The 12,772-nt window shown below is 42.0% G+C and overlaps 1 protein-coding gene across 1 annotated transcript in view; it reads right to left on the bottom strand.

The window, feature by feature from the left end:
* STK38L (serine/threonine kinase 38 like) overlaps positions 1–11,620 on the bottom strand; it is a 69,249-nt gene extending 57,629 nt beyond the window's left edge. Inside the window, exon 1 of the mRNA XM_066634271.1 lies at positions 11,538–11,620. The gene's annotated coding sequence lies outside the window, so the exon portion shown is untranslated. The remainder of the gene's footprint in view (positions 1–11,537) is intronic.
* Between the last annotated feature and the right edge of the window lie 1,152 nt (positions 11,621–12,772).

Genomic DNA, 12,772 nt, shown 5'->3' with positions numbered 1-12,772 from the left:
GGTGTAGCTAGAAGCGGTGCAAAGCACTAAGTTTTGCAGGGAGCCTCACCATAGCATGCAAGCAGCCCCTCCCCTCTGAAGTCATTCTGGGTATATACCTCTGTTTTGCTCCCACTGCCCATTTTGCACCCACTTCCTTGGAGGAAATGGTTTGGAGCAAGTCTTTCATGAGAAGCAACTGGAAGACACAAAATACCTACCAAGAAGAATCTTGAAGTATAGCAAAGTGAAAATTCTGAGACATGTGCCATGGAGAGTGAGAAAGAAGAGGAAAGAATATGAAGAGCTAGCAAATTTCTTAAGAGGAAAGCAAATATTATTATTATTAACAGTATTTATATACCGCTTTTCAACTAAAAGTTCACAAAACGGTTTACAGAGAAAAATCAAATAACTAAATGGCTCCCTGTCCCAAAAGGGCTCACAATCTAAAAAGATGCAAAAGAACACCAGCAGACAGCCACTAGAAAAGACACTGCTGGGGTGAGATGGGCCAGTTACTTACCCCCTGCTAAAAAAAAGGAGCACCCACTTGAAAAAGTGCCTCTTTTACCATATAGATACCATATAGTTCAGGGGTGCTCACACTTTTTTGGCTCAAGGGCTACTTTGAAACCCAGCAAGGCCCAGAGATCTACCAGAGTTTTTTTTTACAATGTTCGCGCCATCATAACATATAACATTTATGTGTATAATGTATGTTGGTGTACCTTGAGCCCCACTGAGTATAACAGGACTTACTCCTGAGTAGACATGCCTAGGATTAGGCTGTGAGGCTGCAATCCTAGCCACACTTACCTGGGAGTAAGCCCCATTGAGTACAATGGGGCTTACTCCCGGTGTTTCCTCCCAGAGGCACCTGAAGGGGGGGGTCGGCACTCCGCGATCTACTCATTTTGCCTCGCAATCTACCGGTAGATCGCGATCCACCTATTGAGCACCCCTGATATAGATGGCTTCTCTGGGAAGGTATGTTTTCTCAATCCCAGTCACAGAGATATAATATAAATTCAACAATGAAATCAAAAAAATTTTTGAGTACAGTGATGAAAGATGAGATGAGAAATGAAGAAACTGAGGAAGAGGAACTGAAAAGAACTAAAAATTGTAGAAATGGAGCTGGAAGAAAAGAAATCAGATGATTCAGAGATAACAGAGGAATCAGAAAAGGTAGAAACTAGAGGGGCAAGGAGGCATTCACCAATAGCAACAAGAAGAAGACAAAAAGAGAGGGTGAATAGTAAAAAGAAAGATGATGGTTAAGGGAGGATGGAGTATTTACTCTGTCAACATAAATGGCTTAAATTCACCTCAAAAACAAAAGTCTTCCTTCAATTGTAAAAGTTAAATAAGGATAGGTCATAATATTACATTGGAACAATGGGAATAGATTTGGAAATATAAAATTTATTAGAGTAACAAATTTTAAAGAAAATGTATATAAAATGTTTTATAGATGGTACATGACACCAGCAAAACTGGTAAAAATGAATCAAAACATATCAAAAAATTGTTGGAAGTGTAAATGTGTAGAAGGGACATTTTATCATATGCGGTGGACATGTAAAAAAAATGCAAGTATATTGGAAAATGGTAAGGAATCCAATACAAGAGATTGTTGGATTTACGATATCGCTGAAACCAGATTTAATTTTGCTTAATATTACCTTAGATATTATAAAGAAAATGATGTGTATTTAGTTACTATGATATTAATTGCTGCAAGGATTTTATATGTTAGATACTGGAAAGATATTAAAATTCCAATGAAAGATGAATTAATAGAGAAAATAATGAATGTGGCTCCTGCCACTGTTTGAAGGCTAATGCTATGAAGACTTGCTACGCTGTGGTCCCCCTCTTGTGCAGCGGGCAGCCCGTGATGGCCCACCAAGTGTCACATGACACCCTGGGGCGTCGTGACACACACTTTGGGAACCACTGTCCTCCATCATGGGAATCATGAATGTTGGCTATCATTATTAAAGAACTTTGAAGACAGCTGTCAATGAGAGTTCATTTAAAAAAGTAAAATCAAGGAAATCTAAACCAACAGAAAAAATTTTTTAATGAATCGCAGTTGAGTCTCAGTTAACATTGTAGCTCTTCCTCTCTTTAAGAGTTCTCGCAGGCACAAGATATGCCTCCATAACAGATCATTAGATAAGTTCAGTACCTTATACACCTTGAGCACAACTTATTTCCCCCAACTCCGTTACTTCGAGGGCGCAATCCTAACCCCTTACGTCAGTGCTTTTCCACACTGACATAAGGGCAATGCAACTATGAGGTAAGGGAACAATCCGTTACTTTGAGAAGGCAACCATGAGTGACACCCAACTGCTGGATGCAGCACATGTCCTATTGGCACCGCTATGACAGTGCTGGAAAGCACTGACATAAGGGGTTAGGATTGCGCCCTAACTTAGACTATCCCCAGTCCTGCAGAATCATATGGCCTGTCCCAAATGTCTTCTGTATTGCCCAGCATGAAGTCCATTAGTTCTAGACCTGTGGCTGTAAGGGCTGCAGACTTAAGGTTGATGGATAATACAATAAATAATAAACTTCCCAAGAGTGGAAAGCACTGTGCATACATAATCTTGATATATTCCTTTCAAAAAACCCTGTAAGGTAAGTATTTATTATCCCCATTCTGTCGTTGGGAAGCTGAGAGACTGGCTTGGCTGAGTCCACCTAATGAGTTTATGGCAAGGTTTGATCCAAGGAAGGCCTGATTCACAGCTCAGACTCTGCTCCACACCAGCTCAAGCTCAACAGTCACAGTGTGGTGGCATATTGTGCATTGTTTCTCAAACTATGGGTCAGGACCCACTAGATGGGTCGTGAGCCAATTTCAGGTGGGTCCCCATTCATTTCAATATCTTATTTTTAATATTTTAGACTTGATGCTCCCATGGTATGTGACTGCATTTGGGGAAATGTGACAGCTCCATACTTTTAACAGGTTACTATATATATGCTTTTAACAATGATAGTAAATGGGACTTACTTCTGGGTAAGTGTAGTAGGATTGCAGCCTAGGATGGTTAAAACCTTTCCTGCTTGATGATGTCACTTCCAATCATGCTATCACTTCCAGTGGGTCCTGGTGCTAAAAGTTTGAGAACTACTGGCATATAGAATTCTGACCCTAGACAATTTCCGTAGGCCTGCTGTAATTCAGTTGGTAGGAGGTCTGAGAAGTCAGTTATTTCAGAAAGGTTTCACCACAGCCTACTGAGATACATTCTATGCCACTGTTCAAGGCACTGGCACCTTGCTGTGGTTTCAGCCCATTTCTCAGTTTTAATTTTATTGTGAACGTTAAGCTATTTCATATTTATAAGGGCCATATGGCAGGAATAAATACAGTATCACCCCAATCTCCACGGTAAAGTGTTTCTGTCAACTAGTTCCTTAACACAGTTGCAAATACATATTCCTAACAGCCTTTGAGTAACCTGAAGTTTTATGGCCTGCAATTAAAGTTTTACTGGCCCAGGCTTTCAAACCTGGACAGTGAAGCCACCACCGTCTTTGGGGGCAACGCCAGCCAGCCTGTCAATTCCAAAGATTTTCATTTCAAGATTTTAGTTGTTGCCTTGGTGCACCGAGTTACTCAGGCGGGAATGCTTTTTGCTTATATCTTGTTTATCACTTTTATACTAGAACTGCGCTCAAGCTTTCCCACAGCAAATCATAAACTACCACCACAAGAGTTGAAAAGAGAGGACAAATCCCGCTTTTAAGGGCTCTCTCATGATTCTTGGTGTTTCAACACAAAGACTGAGCAATCACAACCAAGACAAGTCTCACAGCTCCAAAAAACTGAAATAAAAGCAATTATCTACTAACAAAATTTTGACAACAGTATGCAAAATAGTAGCTTATTTGACAACAATATGCAAAGATAACACACACTTGATGGAAAGATATCCTTAATCATTAGGTTCATGAATCTCAGTAAGACACGCTGTTAGACATACCATTAGGAAACTTACATCTGGTGAGCATTCATTGCAGTGTTTACTATTTTTAGCCTTGCAACACTCCAGTGGCACAGAGATCAAAGCACTTCCGTATTTCAGTTATTTCTCAATCTTCTACCAACAGTTCATCACTATTTGGATTCAACCTTCACTGAATACCAGGTCAAGGGTGAGAAAAAAGTACATAGAAGTAAAAGAGAGAAAGAGGGCAAAGGAGTGTTTCAGCCAGACAACACACCTATTGAATAATTGGGAGAGGGAGGAATATTGTTTGTAGCATAAGAGAGGCATGCATACAATGCATCTACTACCAGTAGGAAGTTTAAGGCAGTGTTTCTCAAACTGTAGGTCGGGACCCACTAGGTGGGTTGTGAGCCAACTTCAGGTGGGTCCCCAATCATTTCAATATCTCATTTTTAATATATTAGACTTGATGCTACCATAGTATGTGACTGCATCTGGGGAAATGTTATAGACCTATACTTTTAACAAGCTACTGTGTATATTCTTTTAACAATGATAGAGAATGGGATTTACTCCTGGGTAAGTGTGGGTAGGATTGCAGCCTAGGATTGTTAAAACTTTTCCTGCTTGATGATGTCACTTCCAGTCCTGACATCACTTCTGGTGGGCCCAGACAGAGTCTCATTCTGAAAAGTGGGTCACGGTGCTAAATGTGTGAGAACCACTGGTTTAAGGAGTTTAAGATAAAACAACAGCCAGGTCATATTTGCACTAAACTCAGGAATATACGTATTTTAAGAAGTTAGAGCATCTTCAGAGCGATTGGTATTCTTGGCTTGAGGCATTAACTGCATGCAACAAGGCGAAACATGCCCACTACTTATCTATTTAGGCCAAATACTCTTCCAAGAGGTAGGTAGGTAGGTACCAAGCAAATTTAAATTTCTTATATTATCATGTCCCCATGATATACCACTCAGGACCCGAGGTGCCCAATGCACGGACTAAAATAACTCAGTGCACATGTGGTGAGTCAGAGGTGGGTCTTATGGTGGGTCAGAGGAGAGAGCGTGTCTATTATTTTTCTGTTCTGGCTGCCTCACAAACAGAGTGGAGAGTTCCTTGAGATGTGGCACAGAACAAGGGGTTGCATCCGGAAAGATCAACAGAAAAGCCTCCATACAGAATGCTGAATACCTCCTGTTGAATACTGGTCAGCATACCGTCAAGTTTTTGGGTTCTTATTCCTCACTGATAGTCAAGTTCACAGAAAAACAATCGAGTCCAAAGATGTGTACTGAAGATCAGCCTGGGATCTAGAGCACCCAAGACTAAGCACAGACAGAACAGGTACTGCTGCCATCACTAACACATTTTTAATTTACAAAATAGAATACACAGAGCATATGCCTTCCCTTCCATGAACCCCAGTAGGTAGAATCACTTTTATTCTCACTTTACAGCTAAGAAAATCTGGCGATATCAATTCTCCCCACCCCAGGCCATCCAATGAACCCCTGACTCATTGAAAGGTGAAACACAGTCATGTCTTAATCCAGTTCTTTATCCTGGGTCATGTTAACTCTCATTGGTCAATGCACTTCAAATGGCAAAGTCAGCAAAATAACCAGTATTGAAAAGAATCTTTTTTTCAGACCATCCCCAGCACTTAATGGGCTATGATCCTGAGCACATTTACTAAGCAGTAATTGCACGGTTTACTTAGAAGTAAGCAATGTTTCAGTTTTCAGACCAAGGCAGTTAAGAACAATGCATGTTTGGAATTCAAAATGCAAAATTATAGCCTCATCCTAAGTGTTAATTATACATGCTGTGAAGCGACATGTTCAAGGAAGGAACTTCCGGCAGGATTCTCAGTTCACACTGATCGCTGATCAGAAGTGATCTTGCTCCAGGTGCCATCTCCATAGGAAGTAAAATCTTGTGGCCAGGGGTAGGCTCTCATGGTGTTGGTAGCATCACTGCTCTCCTTACTCAGTCTTCACAAGCGGGTCAAAACACAGTTCTCAAGCTTTTAAATAATGTGTTAATTCTACAATTGATTATTTTTGTTCCCTTGTTTAGTAGACAATCTGGGACCATTTGCTCTTTTTTGGAACGCAGGAAGCCGCCTTTTACCAAGTCAGATGATCAAGCCATCTAGCTCAGTACTGTTGACCCTGACTGGCAGTAGTTCTGCAGGGTTTCAGACAGGAATTTTTCACTGCCTGACCTGGAAACTGAACCTGGGACCTTCTGCATATAAAGCAGATGCTCTACCAGTGGACCATGGCCCCTCCTTGTGAGTTACATTCCTTCTGCAGCACATGTGTTCTAGCTCTTTTGTCTTTAGGATTCTAGTTTGCAGTTTTATAGTACTATTGACCACCGGAGTACTTACTGTTTCATAAACAAATAATTTCCCTTCCTCAATTCAGAAGGCATCTCATGACGGCACAATTTGAGAACCTCCATACTGTAGGTCTAGCACAGCAGAGTGCCCCATATGTAGGAAGTACTTTAATGATATAGTAGCCTAGAGTGCAACTAAATCCCAAACTTTATAAGAATGGCCTTTATATCCTGGTCAGAAACATGGCATAAAACCACAAATCACTACATTCCAAATGCAAGAGAGGACTGCCAGTCCATCTGAGCTTTTGTTTTCATTATTCTTGGAGAAAAGCACCCTTTTGTTTGCTCCCCTCTGCGGATGGAAGAGTAGAACTACTGCCAAAGGCATTCAGATCCCATAGATACACAGATTTGCTCAGACTCGGTTGCATCAGACCACCTAAACTGGTCTTCTTCCCTGGCACTGGCCAAATTCCCTTTCAATTTTCAAGGACAAAGCTAAATGTACAGCGACGCACTACACAAGGCTGTCCCACTAAGAACCCAAACATTTTGGCTTTCAGTATCTTTTAAGTTAGTTTATCCTGTGTGGCCAACACATTCCTTGATGAGGATGCATCAACAAGCTTTTATTCTTAAAAGGAATACGAATTTTGACAAGTGTTTCTTGAACAATTAAAATTCCGTTTTGTTGTTTGTTTACAGAGCCCATTCTTTCAAGGATGCAATAAGGCAATTACCACTGATAGCAGGTCTCTTCTAAATGGAACTATACACCAAAATGAACAGGGAGTAAGAAAAGATTAAGTGATTTTGTTTTCAATAGGATGTTTGATTTATGACAGCCATCATTATCCAAAGATATGTAAAACCTCCACTAGATCAACAAAACCAAACAATTTACTACATAATATGAGTTTACTCTTTACATCCGAGTGATGAATATTGCATTTTAAGTGATTTTAATTGTCCTAACAGATGAGCTTGCTACACATCTTTCAGGATATACTTTCAGATTACGCTGCTTCATATTTTTAATTCATCTCCCTGCACCTGACAAAATAGGAACACATGCCCATTAAAAGTATGAAAGAGAGTAATGAGTTTAGAACAATTTAAACATACACATTAGCAAAGGATAAAGACTGCACTGTCTAGCCCAGTAGTCTTTATCCAGACTAAGAAACTACTGCTTTGCATGTATGTGGCCCTGTGCAGACCATCAACAAGACCATCAAACCCCCCCCCCCCGAAACAAGACTAAGGCACATCAAGACCATCAACCCCCCGAAACAAGACTAAGGCACAATCCTAACCAGGTCTGCTCAGACATATGTCCTATTTTGTTCAATGGGGCTTACTCTCAGGAAAGTGTGATTAGGATTGCAGCCTAAGGTACTTCCAACCCTTCTGAGAGGAAGAGGAATAAGTAGTGGCCTCAAATGATAGAGAGAGCGATTTATACTAAGTACTGTACAAATAAAGAACTTCATAATTGCAAGAGCACTTTAGCACTGGAGAAATTAGCCTGTGGAAGTGGTAGAATCTTTTTCTTTCCAAGGCTTCAATTCATCTCCATAAGAAGCAAAATCCTGTGGCTCCAGGTTAGGGCCTTCACAGTGTTGGAAACACACCTGTCTTTGGCTCAGCTTTCACCAGCTGGCCAAAACAAGACTTTTAAATCAAATTTTAAATCTTAACTATTGGTATTTTGGCTAGTGAACAATCTGGGAGCACTTGTCTTTCCTTGATGTGTGCACAAAGATTCTTATTCCTGTTCATACTAATGATAAAATTAAGAATACAGTATTTATACTCTAAATCCCTTACTTACCAGGGGTAAGGATTTAACCCATTTTTGCCCAGCCCACAGGTATACACATTTGGTCCCTGATGCATATATGCAATGTTGGGCAGAAATGGCAGAAATGTGTATGTGCAACCTCCTGATTTTAGAAATGGGCTATGTCAGATGCAAGGGAGGGCACCAGGATGCAGGTCTCTAGTTATCTGGTGTGCTCCCTGGGGCATTTTGTGGGCCGCTGTGAGATACAGGAAGCTGGACTAGATGGGCCTATGGCCTGATTCAGTGGGGCTGTTCTTATGTTCTTAAGGTTTAGGTTGGGGTCTGTACTTAAGTTGAAACATATGTTAGTTGAATCATCTGGTTCTTTCTAGACCAGCAGTATCATGCAGGTGCAAAACACCAACGCAGCCACCCATAACTCAGATATCCATTACTTTTAGGACAATTAATTCACAAGACAATTTACATAGCTAAACAAATAAATGAATAGCTGCCTGTCCCCAAAGGGTTCACAATCTAAAAGAAACACCAGCAACTGCTACTGGGAAAGATGCCATGCTGGGGTAAAGAGGGACAATATCTCCCCCCCTGCTGAATGGATTGCCATTTGTGATTTTTACGACTCTTGAGTACTTACTGTAGAGAGTCAGTTGAGTTGCATAAACAAATAAATTATTTCCCTTCCCCACCTCACAAGGTATCTCCTTACAACAAAATTTGAGAACCTCCAGCCCACTGAGAACCAGAGAGTGAGGTTGGAAAACTCCCACAAAGTGTCTTTCCAACATGATGCCCTACTTATTGGAAGAGGAGGAAACCAGGTGACCCACTGAGCTCCTCTCAATTCTTACTCAAAGAAAGTGGGACTTAGATGTACAACGTGTATTCCTGTTTGTACTTGGGCCTCCCAGGTTCCCATGTTATCTCAATGGGAACAGAGCCGAAGATGCACAATCAGCCTATAGAAAGGTTGCTCTTACTGCCTCAATAAATAAGGCAGGAAATTCATGGAGGATAGTTCTATAAATGGTTATGATCCACAACAGCTGAATGCAATCCCTATGGCACTATACCACCCCTGAATGCCAACTGCCAGGTAGGGGGAGGAAAGCTGTTGCCTTCATTCCTGCTCCAGCAGGTCACAGTTGGAAACTGGGTGCCAGACTGGATTTAGCAGGCTCATATATGATTTAAGTCTGAACATATAAGCTACTGAATACTACTGGGAGTCTACACTTTGTTACTCCAGACCTTCTTACTGAATAATTCAGAAGCTCTTGCCAAAACCCATGGAAGTCAATAATGATCCCCTGATTTCTGAATTATAAATATATAATTAGAGTGCCACCTGTCTTCCCTAATATGTGTTTCACAACACAGGTAGTATTTTTGCCAAAGAAAGTTGCTTCTCAGTGAAGTTTAAAAACCCAACAAACAGTAATACCAAAGCACATGGTCATGTTATCAGGACAATCTCCTAAAAAGCACCATGCACCAACATAAATGTATTTAGTACTCAGTTTATATTCATCAGTATGAGTGCACGTGATCCACACAACCAAAAATTTTAAAAAAGACTGTACAACGCTTCCTACACATCAATGTTTCCATACTTTGCCAAAGCTCATCAAGAAAGTAATGAAAATGACAGCAAATGTACAGTGTCTAGGGACAGTTTTAGTTACAGATGAACTTCTATGTACAGTATTGCTCTTTTGCAATTATCTGAAAAGTGAATACTCACAGTATATACCACAGCACCTTGAATACAAGCCATGTAGAAGTTCATATAGCTAACTCACTAAGATCCATCTAGAGAAAGTGACTTTGCAGAACTGCCATCAGCATCCCAGCAACTGGGGTGGGGAGGAGGCGGAATACACAGAATACTTCAGTCATCTGCACCTTTGTATGGAGCAAGCACAAAAGGGAATGCATACTCCACACATGCTTGATGTAGCCAGGTTAAGAACACAAAGAGCAACCCCTAAGAAAACAAAAACAGCCACATTCCACTAAAATTTATCTGATTTAAGATGACTTGCTTATTCTTATGTAGTTTCAATGAACAAAACAAGTAGCTTTACTTTTTTTAAAAGCACCAAGTGTACAGCACATAGATGTGAAATTCTCCTACTTTGTACACACTTTAAACTTTTATCCATCTCCCTTTCCAGTTTAAACTTCTACCACTCAAACCAGACTCTCAGAGAAAGAAATTTGGTCCAGCCCACAGAAGTAATGAATTTTATACAGGGCTCTAAGAAGGCTTAAGTTGCTTTAAAGGTGTATTATACTAAAATTTCAAATTTTGAATTTTAAAAACAGGTTCATACAGATCTATATCCTGTAGCCAAGATAAATCTTTCTGTCAACATGAATGGATCGCCAAGGTATTGATAATGGAATATAGAGATGGTAGGGAGAAACAGAAAAAGAAGGTGGAAAATGGAACATTTTATCTTTGATCCCCTCTTAATGAACTGCATCGCCAAAAGGTTTAACATATTCTAAGGCTTCAACTGGTCAAAGACAAATCTGAGAGAATGCATTTCAAAAGTGGACCTTCACGCCACTTCTGAAACTGGGAAAAGTGGACCTTCACGCCACTTCTGAAACTGGGAATTCTGTGTACCTCGAGAATGCAACTTTCCCTGAACACAGGGGCACAGCTGAAATTCAAGACAACAAAGTACAGTGTGCGCATACATGAGGTTTTTGGGGGTGAAACTGAAGGTGATTTAGAACATGTGCCAATCTGCTCCCCATATCTGGGCAGCGGCAAGGCTTTTTTAAACTCTGATTTCTCCAAATAACCCCTTTGATGGGGTTAGAGGGCTTGTGAAAAATCAATTCACTGGAGTTAAAAGAAAAATAATATCTCACAGACTGGGACACAGAGATACAAGCCTGAAAAGTGACTCACAGCTTGCCTTTTAGCAGCCCACCCCCCCCCTCCAAGAAAAAGACCCCTTTCAACCTCACAGATACCCAAGAGGCTGCATACAGTGAGGCACCCCCATTTGATCTCATGCACACCCACTGCACCCCACATCGTCACGGAGAGCAGAGGAACAGAAAAGCCTCAGCCAGGGGGATCATATAGAAACAAAGATCCTTCTATTTCTAGCAAGGATGCTGCATTTTTCTGCCTGCACACACACAAACACAATCTCTGCTCCTCTCTAAACACAGGCAACATGCATGGTCCCTCCCTGGGCTCTGGCCTCTATTGATGGCTCACAATGGGGGAGGATGATTCCCAATATGACCTCCCCTTAGGTGTGACAGTGCACCAAAGGGAAGCAAGCCTCCTTTTCTCCCCAGTTGCTTGGAAAAGGAGCCTTTGCTGATGGGGACAGGCAGGGGATGCAGCTCTGGAGGGGAGCAAGGCTGACCCACTGGCCAGAAGCACTCACCTCTGGGTGCCTCTCCAAGCAGGCTTCCTTTGCTCTGCCAGCCTACAGGTCTGACCACTTCCCCCTCCTGTGCCTCTAATGGAGGGAGGCAGGGATGGCTGTAGCACCAGCAGCAGCAGCAGCAAAAGCAGGAGGGATCTATCTGTTTACTAGCCAGATCTCGCGAGAGAGCGGATCACCAGCACAAGAAAGGAAAGAGAGCCTGCAGGACGGCTGCTCATTGGCTTCTGAAGCCTGGCAAGGGGCAGGGTGGCCCACGTGGAGCTGCAGCAGCTGCTGCTCAGCCTGGCAGTCTGTTCTTGCAAGGAGGGAAGTCCAGGCATCGCTCTCCATGCACTGCATGCGGACTGAGCGTGCTCCACGACTGGAGCTCTTACTGGCAGCAAGAGAAATGCTTGCTGATTACACTGGTGGCTTGATCTAGCCTGAAACAGCAATGCCACCCCCCAAGTTCCATTTCACTCAGGCTGCAATCCTCTACCAGGGCTTCTCAAACTCTTAGCACTGGGGACCCACTTTTTAGAATAAGGATCTGTCAGGACCCACCAGAAGTGATGTCATGGCTGGAAGTGACATCATCAAGCAGGAAGATTTTTGACAATCCTAGGCTGCGATCCTGCCCACACTTACCTAGCAGTAAGCCCCATTTACTATCATTGGTTAAAGCGTATACATAGTAGCCTGTTAAAAGTACAGAGATGTAACATATCCCCTGATGCAGTCACATACCTTGGTAGCATCAAGTCTGATATATCAAAAATAAAATACTGAAATGAATGGGGGCTCACCGGAAATTGGCTCGCAACCCACCTAGTGGGTCCAGACCCACAGTTTGAGAAACACTGCTCTATACACTTTCCTGGAAGTAAGCCCCACTGAACACAATAGGACCTACTTCTGAGTAGACAGGCATAGGATTGTCTGTGTGTGTGTGTGTGTGTGTGTGTGTGTGTGTCTGTCCTGCCAATGACTGTAGACAGGTCATTTGTATGGAGTGGTTCTAGAGCAAATGATCCTATGCTCCAGGACCCACCAATGGGTCATGACCCAATTGTTGTTGAGTCGTGAAACCGACAGGGCAGGTTAGGCTATGTGCATCAAGGGTTAAACAAGCTGCTACTTGGGGGGGGGCACTACTGCCCAATCACCATTACAGCCACACCCCAGGGCATTTATAAATTAGACAACAGCCTCTAAAAAGTTTGGGAACCACTGCATGAAGCAATCTTCTAGTG

Source organism: Tiliqua scincoides, chromosome 7 (assembly GCF_035046505.1).
Source record: "Tiliqua scincoides isolate rTilSci1 chromosome 7, rTilSci1.hap2, whole genome shotgun sequence".
In the NCBI taxonomy this organism is placed as follows: Eukaryota; Metazoa; Chordata; class Lepidosauria; order Squamata; family Scincidae; genus Tiliqua; species Tiliqua scincoides.
This window is presented reverse-complemented; position numbering and strand designations above follow the sequence as displayed.